The sequence below is a fragment of the Phoca vitulina genome, unplaced genomic scaffold (genome assembly GCF_004348235.1).
Source record: "Phoca vitulina isolate PV1807 unplaced genomic scaffold, GSC_HSeal_1.0 scaffold7, whole genome shotgun sequence".
NCBI lineage: Eukaryota > Metazoa > Chordata > Mammalia > Carnivora > Phocidae > Phoca > Phoca vitulina.
The window spans coordinates 49,655,432-49,663,742 of record NW_022589710.1 but is presented as its reverse complement, the minus strand read 5'-3'; the positions used below and the strand labels follow the sequence as shown (position 1 = coordinate 49,663,742).

Sequence of the window (8,311 nt, the reverse complement as noted above, 5' to 3'; positions counted from 1 at the left end):
ATCTGGGGATTTAAACATGAATCTCTAAAGTGCTAGACTTCCTCAGAAGACCAGATGTTGGAAGAGAAAACCACTGGGCTGTTCTACTTTATCACATTTTTGTGTTATTGTGACATATGGTGTGAAGCAAATATTAGTGCGTGGAAATATAAAACATCAGGATGCATCTGAGTTATCTCTCCCTAGTTACATTTGATCTGTGAATGCCGGAAACATTCCATTTCATAGCCATATTTATCTTTCAGAGTAAATCATGCATTTGGGTGGCATAAAATGAGATGTTTTAGAATGCATGCGATTACCAACTATTGCATATTTCTCCAAAGAAAGATTTGAACTATACGGTCAGTAAAAAGGGTTGCTGCTTTAGAGTGTGGCAAAGAGAAGCTGAGGTGAAGGATACATTATAATAGATTCATATTAAGCAAATGTTATTTTCCTTTTCCTCTTCAGTCCCAGAAATCAATTCCTTTAAGAGTTGCCTTGTGGAGTATTTTTGTTGGTTTGCTTTGTTTATTTTGTTTCATTTTTATTTTACAGTCATTCTTGACATTTAAAATCCGTAAATCAGACTTTTACAGATCAACTAATAGTTTTCAATAGATTTCCATTGTATTTTCAGAGGTGTGTTGTTTGTATAGAAATGCACTTGACTCTAAGGCATGTTAAAAATTACATTTAAAATAATTTGCCAATGGGAGAGAGTATTAAGATAAAAAAAATCAAGAGTCCGTATTAGAGAAGCTGTGAGCACATGCTAAATCTAGTGTTAGAGGTATGGGAAATTTCAGGAGCAAATTTAAGTTCAGCTTAGTTTTAGGAGGTTAAATGGACAAGGTCAAGAATCCTGAGGGTCCAAATTAGGAATCAGCACAAGTGTTGAGGTTACAGCAGTGAGGTTGTCTTAAGGAGGAAATCTCAAACTGTCCATCCTTGTTTTGCTATCTTAGTGCTCCTTCCCTTACCCTCTGACTTGCACTATAAAAACATCCAGTGGAGGCAGGATGAGGATTCTGAAATTTATACAGAAATTGCCCTGAAAATGAAAGTCAAATGAACACATCCTAAGCTCCTTATTGCTTGTCAATATAAGGAATAGACTAGGGAATACTTACAGTGTAATTTTTAGAAACTACTTTAAAAATTGTTGCCTTAAGAACCTTAAGTGGCTATCTTCCACTCAGAGGAACTTTCTAATTTTATACATTTGTATATTCTGTCCTGACACCTCCTCACCTCCTCCCCCCATCTCTATCCCCCAATAATTTCAACCTAAGATATGTCATTATGATTTATTTTAATAGTCGTGGTTATATAAGTTCCATCTGGAAATCACCTCTTTGCTTTCTAAGATATTAACTTATCTTTTATTCAAACTCTTTGGTGCTAATGTTTTTTGTTTGTTTGTTTGTTTGTTTTTAATACAGTGACCTCACATTTGCAATGAAGTATTGGGTAAGATAAGAGACTTGGCTTTCTTAGAGGCAAAAAACAAAACAAAACAAAACAAAATGAAACAAAACAAAAAACCTTTTTTTTTTTTTCTTTTTCTTTTCTCTCTCTCTCTCTTTTTTTTTTTTGTAAGATCCAAATTACTCCTGCTCACCAATTAGGGAAAACCATATGCAGTCATTCCTCTTGCTTTTCTCTCTCCCTCCCAACCTTCTGTCCTCATGATAGTCACTACACATATTTACATATTGTTTCAAGATTTATGTCTTCTGCAATGAATCTGCCTCTACTCCTCCTGGAAGACTTATGCTCTTCTTCCTATGTGTTCCCATAGCATGTTTTTATTAAAACATTAAAGCACATTACATGTTGTATTGTAATTTTATTTCTATGCTCCCAAACCACAATGTTCTTTAACTCAAAGCTCTATCTTATTCTTGTCCATATCCCTAAAATTTGGTATAGTACATAGCATTTAACAACAACCACAATGCTAACAAGGAGATACAGAAACAGAAAAAAAAAAATAAAGCAATGATGATAATACCAAGTAAAAGATAATATTTTTGAGGGTTTATTATGATCCAAAGTTTGTCTTGGTTAATTTACATGTTAAAAATGTTAGGCGTAGGTGTGATTGCAAGAAACAGAAAACCTCAAAATAACAATGAATTAAAAATGAAAGTCTACTTTTTGTTCACATTCAAGAGGTTCAGAGGCAGTAGGTCTGGACGTAATATGTCACTCTGTGGTAGCAAAAATCCAGACTCTTTGTATCTTGTGATCCTCCATTGTCAACCTCTATTCTGAAGGTCATCTCATGCTTCAAGATGGGTGTTAGAGCTTCTGGAGACCCATCACACCTAAATTGCTGTCAGCAAAGAAAGAGAAGGGGGGCAAACTCCTCTTCTCCACTCACTTCTTTTAAGATCTCTTCTCAGAAGTTTCAGGTGGAACTTTGCTTATGTCATATTGGCTGGAATTAGTCACATGATCAATCTTGACTGAAAGGCATGGTGGAAAATGGAGTCTTTTTTTGTGGAAATAATGTGAAACATTTATTTTCTATATCAGACAAGAACACAGCTAAGTAATCCAATTCCACTGCAGCATTATAAAAATCATCCCTTCACCACAGTGTAAGATTTAAATGCATCTACACAAGGGTACATGCTATATAAAAGTAGTAGTAAGATTGCTGCTGCCCCACCAAGTACTTCTAGTACCTATCCAGGTCCTACTGCAATACTGGTAGTCCCAATGGTTTTATTGAAATAAATCATGTTTAAAAAAATAAAGCATGGGGCGCCTGGGTGGCTCAGTCGGTTAAGCGACTGTCTTTGGCTCAGGTCATAATCCCTGGGTCCTGGGATTGAGCCCCACATTGGGCTCCCTGCTCACCAGGAAGCCTGCTTCTCCCTCTCCCACTCCTCCTGTTTGTGTTCCCTCTCTCACTGTGTCTCTCTCTGTCAAATAAATAAATAAAATCTTAAAAAAATAAATAAATAAAGCATTTTAAAAGACAAGTCAAAATGCCTCAGAAACCATATATTCAACTCAAACTTTGTGTATTTAAATGTTATATTTGCCTCCCACTAATAAACCTTTATTTCCCTCTAAGCAATAAATCTTCCATACTGACGTATCTTCCTTGCCCAATTAATCCAAAGGAAAAAAACTGAAATGATTAGTAAAAATAAATAAATAAAATAAAAATTGTAGGAATTAACATACACTTTTAAATTGTTTTTAAATATTTTGAAGGTTTAAAAGTGTTTAAAGTTTGTAATTCATAGTAAGAGAACATTATCTGAATGATTACCCTAATGGTAAACCACTATAAAGTGTTTCAGTTGCATGTGGGGCAGAGGGTAGGGATTATCTTCACAGTACCCTAGCTTTCTCCATGAGAAGTTCAGAGGTACACTTGTTTGTATTACTGTGATGTCCATTAGGTGATCAAAGTTGCTCTTCCTTCAGCAAGGGCTTTATTTGTCAGAGGGGCATTTGGCTGACAATTTACTAATGAGATTCATAACCTTTGGGTTGCTCTGATATTTTGACATATTTGCTGGTTTCTGGGCCACATGCTGGAAGGCCACCGTAACTTCTGGATCCTGCCTGGCTGTAAGAATCTCTGAATCACTAAGAATTTCATTGAGCCCAGGCATCCCTGCCACTCCAGGCACGCCCCCTTCCATTCCAGGCAATCCTCCAGGAAAGTCACCTGGGAAGGAGCCATCCGGAGCTCCTGATTGTCCTCTGGCTTCTTCCTCTCTCTGGGCTGTCTCCTGTTCTTCCCAAGCCTTCTTAACCCTTTCTATTCTTTATTTGATTTCCTGCTCTTCACATTTTTGCTCATTCTTTATCACATGTTCAGCAATTTTCAGGGCCCTTGGTTGAACTTCTTTCAGCATGCATGAGCATCTTCTTCATAATCCAGTTTACAAGCATGGGCAAGATCATGTGCTGCTTCTTCCCAATGGCCCAGAAGTCTGTGTGCTTTCCCTCGTCACTCATAAGGCTGAGCTGAATCAGGATTTATTTCAATAGCTCTGTCACATTCTCAGATGGCAGCATTTGGCTTCTGTAATTTGATGAAGACACTGACTCTCTTGGCATACAGACTGGCCAAGAGAGGATTCAGCTTGATGGCACCTGTGAACAAGTCAATGGCTTTCTGTAGTTCACCATCACTTAGGGCATCAATGGCAGCCACTATTTTTTATCATTTGCCTGATCCATCATTTCCTCGGTTAGCTCTACATTTTCATCTCCCATTTCTTTTTTTTTTTTTAAGATTTTATTTATCTGAGGGGCACCTGGATGGCTCAGTCGTTAAGCATCTGCCTTCAGCTCAGGTCATGATCCCAGGGTCCTGGGATCAAGCCCCACATCAGGCTCCCTGCTCGGCGGGAAGCCTGCTTCTCCCTCTCCCACTCCCTCTGATTGTGTTCCCTCTCTCGCTGTGTCTCTCTCTGTCAAATAAATAAATAAAATCTTTTTTAAAAAAAGATTTTATTTATTTGAGAGAGAGAGTGCGAGAGAGAGAGCACAAGAAGGCAGAGGGTCAGAGGGAGAAGCAGACTCCCCGCTGAGCGGGGAGCCAGATGTGGGACTTGATACTGGGACTCCGGGATCATGACCTGAGCCGAAGGCAGTCGCTGAACCAACTGAGCCACCCAGGCACCCATCTCCCATTTCTTGAGGGGCATCAGGAGGGTTCAATCACACTCTCACTGTCAATTTCTAGACCACTTTCCTCACTTGATGGTTCGTCTGTCTTTATGTTTTCCTCCACCTTATTACTGTTTTTTCTTCCTTGATATTGTCTTCTGATTTAGTTTTATGAGCAGCAGGTGACATTTTACCCACCATGCTCTCCACCCACTCTGACAGGAAGCACATTTCCTTGGTGTACAGAATGCTCGGATCCTGCTTACACATTTTCACCAAGGCCTGAAGCTCATTCACTCTGTGGGGATCCATGGTCCAGAGGCAATGGGAGGTCAGGAGGTAGGAAGAACAACAGAGGTTGCAGCCTGATACCAGGTGTGGGTACTGGCTCAGCATCACCATGTGGAAGGGATGGAAATGGAGTCTTTATTCTGGGAAGCCATGTGACTAAATAAAAGTTGGGGATTCTCAGGAAAGAAGGAAGGAAGAATTGACATTAGAAGATAATTAGCAGTCTTTGGCATATGTATATTATCAAATTTAACCCTCTAAACAACCTTATGAGTACTAACCTTAGGGTACTCTATAAATACTATTCATTTATTTGTTAAATATGATTGTGCATTACTACACATTAGAGGTAGTTCTAGGGTCTCGGGATTTGGCAGGACACAAGGCAGGCAAGCCCCTGTCCTCTTGGAGGTTTTATTCTGGTTAGGAAGGCAGACATTAAACAAATACATAGATGATATGCTATACGGTGATAAGAGTAATGAAGAAATGTTAATAAGAGTAAGAGAATAATGTATAATGAAGTTAATTTAAATAGAGTGATCCTGAAAGGACTTTAAAGAGATGACTCCTGAGCAATGATCCAAATGGAGCCATAAGAACATTGGGGAAGGGAGGTTTCCAGGCAAAAGGAACAAAAACACCTTCAGGTGGACATTAGGGAATTTGTAAAAATGCTGGTGAATATGGAAATAAAATCAAAGAGAAAGAGGCAGGGTCAGACTACATAGAGTTGTAAACAGCAATAGGAAGTCTGAGTTTTATTTTGAGTTTGATGGGGCCACTGGTGTTTTGGGGCTGGTGAGTGAAATGATTAAATTTATGTCTTAAATAAACCATTTTGGTTGCTGCATAAATAACGGACTCAGAGGGTAAGGGGCCAGTGGGGTAGGAGGCAGAGTGAAAGCAAAGAAAGCATAAAGAGTGTAGGTGAGAGATGATGATAGCTTTGATGAGGATGGCAATAATATTGAATATGATAAGTGATAAGAGGCAGGATATACTCTGAAAGTGGACCTGATGGATCTAATGTAGTAAGAGTGAAAGACACCAAGGATGACTTGTAGGTTTTTATAATGCTTGATTTTATGTGTGCCCAGTGTTTGAAATTGGTTCTCTAATCTTATTAGATTCAAAAGCACTAATGACTACTTCCATTGGTGAAGAGAACACGGATAGTCTGTGGTGTGATGTGACAATAGAGATTCAAAAGTATCACCATCGGATACTCCTAATCAAATACTTATGAGGCAAGTTTCTGAGTGACCATGTATTTAATATTTTAGAACATTTTTATCAAAATAATGAGTATGATATTGGCTAGTTGCTCCTAATTGCACTGGACCAAGTGAGGAAAAAGAAGGATGAGTTTAGGAATCAAATTCCCAGCTCATATGCCACGTTAATGACCTGAAAGTTTCTATTCTGTCCTGAAAGAAACACTCATCACCTGTAGCAAAGAGCTGAGAGTGCTGGAAACAAACTCAGAGTCTCATCCTGCAAGTGGTTGAATTACAATGCAAATTGAATTTTCAACCTCACAGGGTGTCTGCTATTAAAGTGAGGGCATAAATTGGGAAGGAATGAGATCCTGAAAATTGGAATAGGGACATATGGGAAGATCCTGATAAAGCTGGGGACATTGAACACTTTAACTCCCATGAGTCTTCTTTGCCAGTAGAAGCAGCCACTCCATCCTCATCTGAGGAGATTAACCTTGCTCTGCCTAAAGAAATTGTAATGGTCTTCCCTGAGGTAGTTGCCTTGCAAGACACTGATGATTCTCTTCAGGACCACCCCCACCACTGTCTTTGCTTCTAGATCTATCACCGGACTCAAGTTCCTGTAGACTCCTAATGGTGACATACAAAATGTGACCCATAAAGAGGTGTAGTACACTCCACAAGAACTACATGATTTTTCCAATTTATATAAGCAGAAATCCAGGAAATATGGGTGGGAGTCAATATTTAAAGGTGTGGCATAGTAGTGGAAGGACCATAAAATTGGATCAGGCAGAATTTATTGATAAGCAGAGATCTGGATTTAATGTTGCAGCTTAGGGGATTAGAAAGAGCTCTAACTGATTGGTTGGTTGGCTACCTGAAACACGAACAAACAGGTGGTCTACACTAAATGAACTGAAATGCCAGAACTGCTTTGATAAACTACAGAGGAAGAGATTCAAAGGCTTAGGGAGATTGGAATGTTAGAATGGATTTATCACTTAAGATCTCCTCATCCACCCTAGGAGGGTACAGAGGACATACTTTTCAATATGACTATGACCAGTAAGTTTGTGAGGAGAGGCCCAACATTCTTGAAGAACTCTGTGATTGTTTTCTCTATAGGTCAGAAATTATAGTGGGAACAGCTGTCACTGACTTGGAAAACCTAAATGCCGTGGAAGTAATTGAATCCCAAGGTGTCAAAGGCCAAGTGGTTCTATTTAATCACCAAAGGCAAGGTGGGCATGGTTGCTCTAATGGATAGCAGAATCAAAGCAGCAATTAGAATATTATGACTTGCAGAGAGCTACAGCACTGGCTAGCTGATCATGATATTTCTAGGAGTAAAATGCATGGTAAGTCTACTAAATTCTTAATTTGTGTAAGCAGAGAGTTCTAGGTGAAAGGAACAGAAGTCAAATTTGAATCATAAAAGCAGAGTCACAGACCCATAATTAATTCCTAAACTTGAGCCAGTTTAGACTCAGGACCCCTTGAACTGAATGAAGGGGAGGCCAGTTCCCCTTGAAAAAGGACCCTACTACACTGCCAAAAATGTATACTGCTATTGTTTCTCCCAGTCTATTCCAGAGGGATGTTTTGGTGTTTTATCAAGATGACTGAGCATTGAGAAAAATAAAATAATGACTTTTTTTTTTTACAAGTTGCCAATGGCACTTTATTTTTTCTTTTCAACATGATGTTCTGTAGCTTCCTTGGCCTTTTTTGCCCAGATGCCAAAGAGCCAGACATTGGCACTGGCCACGCCAAGACTGGTGAAGGCCTTGACGTTGTTCTCCTCCTCTGTAATGACTCTGGCTTTCTCCTTCTTCTAGACATTCCCCAGAGGCATGACCAGTCCTGTTAGCTGGGTAGCCAATTTGAGTTCTTCATCAGAGTTGTCTCCCTTCTTGGGGACAGAGGGCTTCCCAGCAAAGAGGATGAGCTTGGAGTGGTACCTTCAGCTGCTGCATGTTGGACTGCAGGGATTCCATGGACTTGTTCCACTTTTTTGGATCCACTGAGATCCCAGTGACCCGTGCCACATTCTTGTGGATGCCAGCCACCCTTAACTCTTCCAAGCTGAAGCCCCTGCCAGCTCGCACTTTGGTGTGGTGTCAACGTCTAGTGCGTTGGGGTCCCTGGGTAAGGGTCGCGAAATC

The 8,311-nt window shown here is 39.6% G+C and overlaps 2 pseudogenes; both read right to left on the bottom strand.

Annotated features, from left to right (window-relative positions):
* Positions 1–3,440: 3,440 nt before the first annotated feature.
* On the bottom strand, positions 3,441–4,941 carry LOC116632764 (annotated as a pseudogene).
* A 2,886-nt stretch (positions 4,942–7,827) lies between these two features.
* Positions 7,828–8,311, bottom strand: part of LOC116632702 — a 740-nt pseudogene continuing 256 nt past the window's right edge.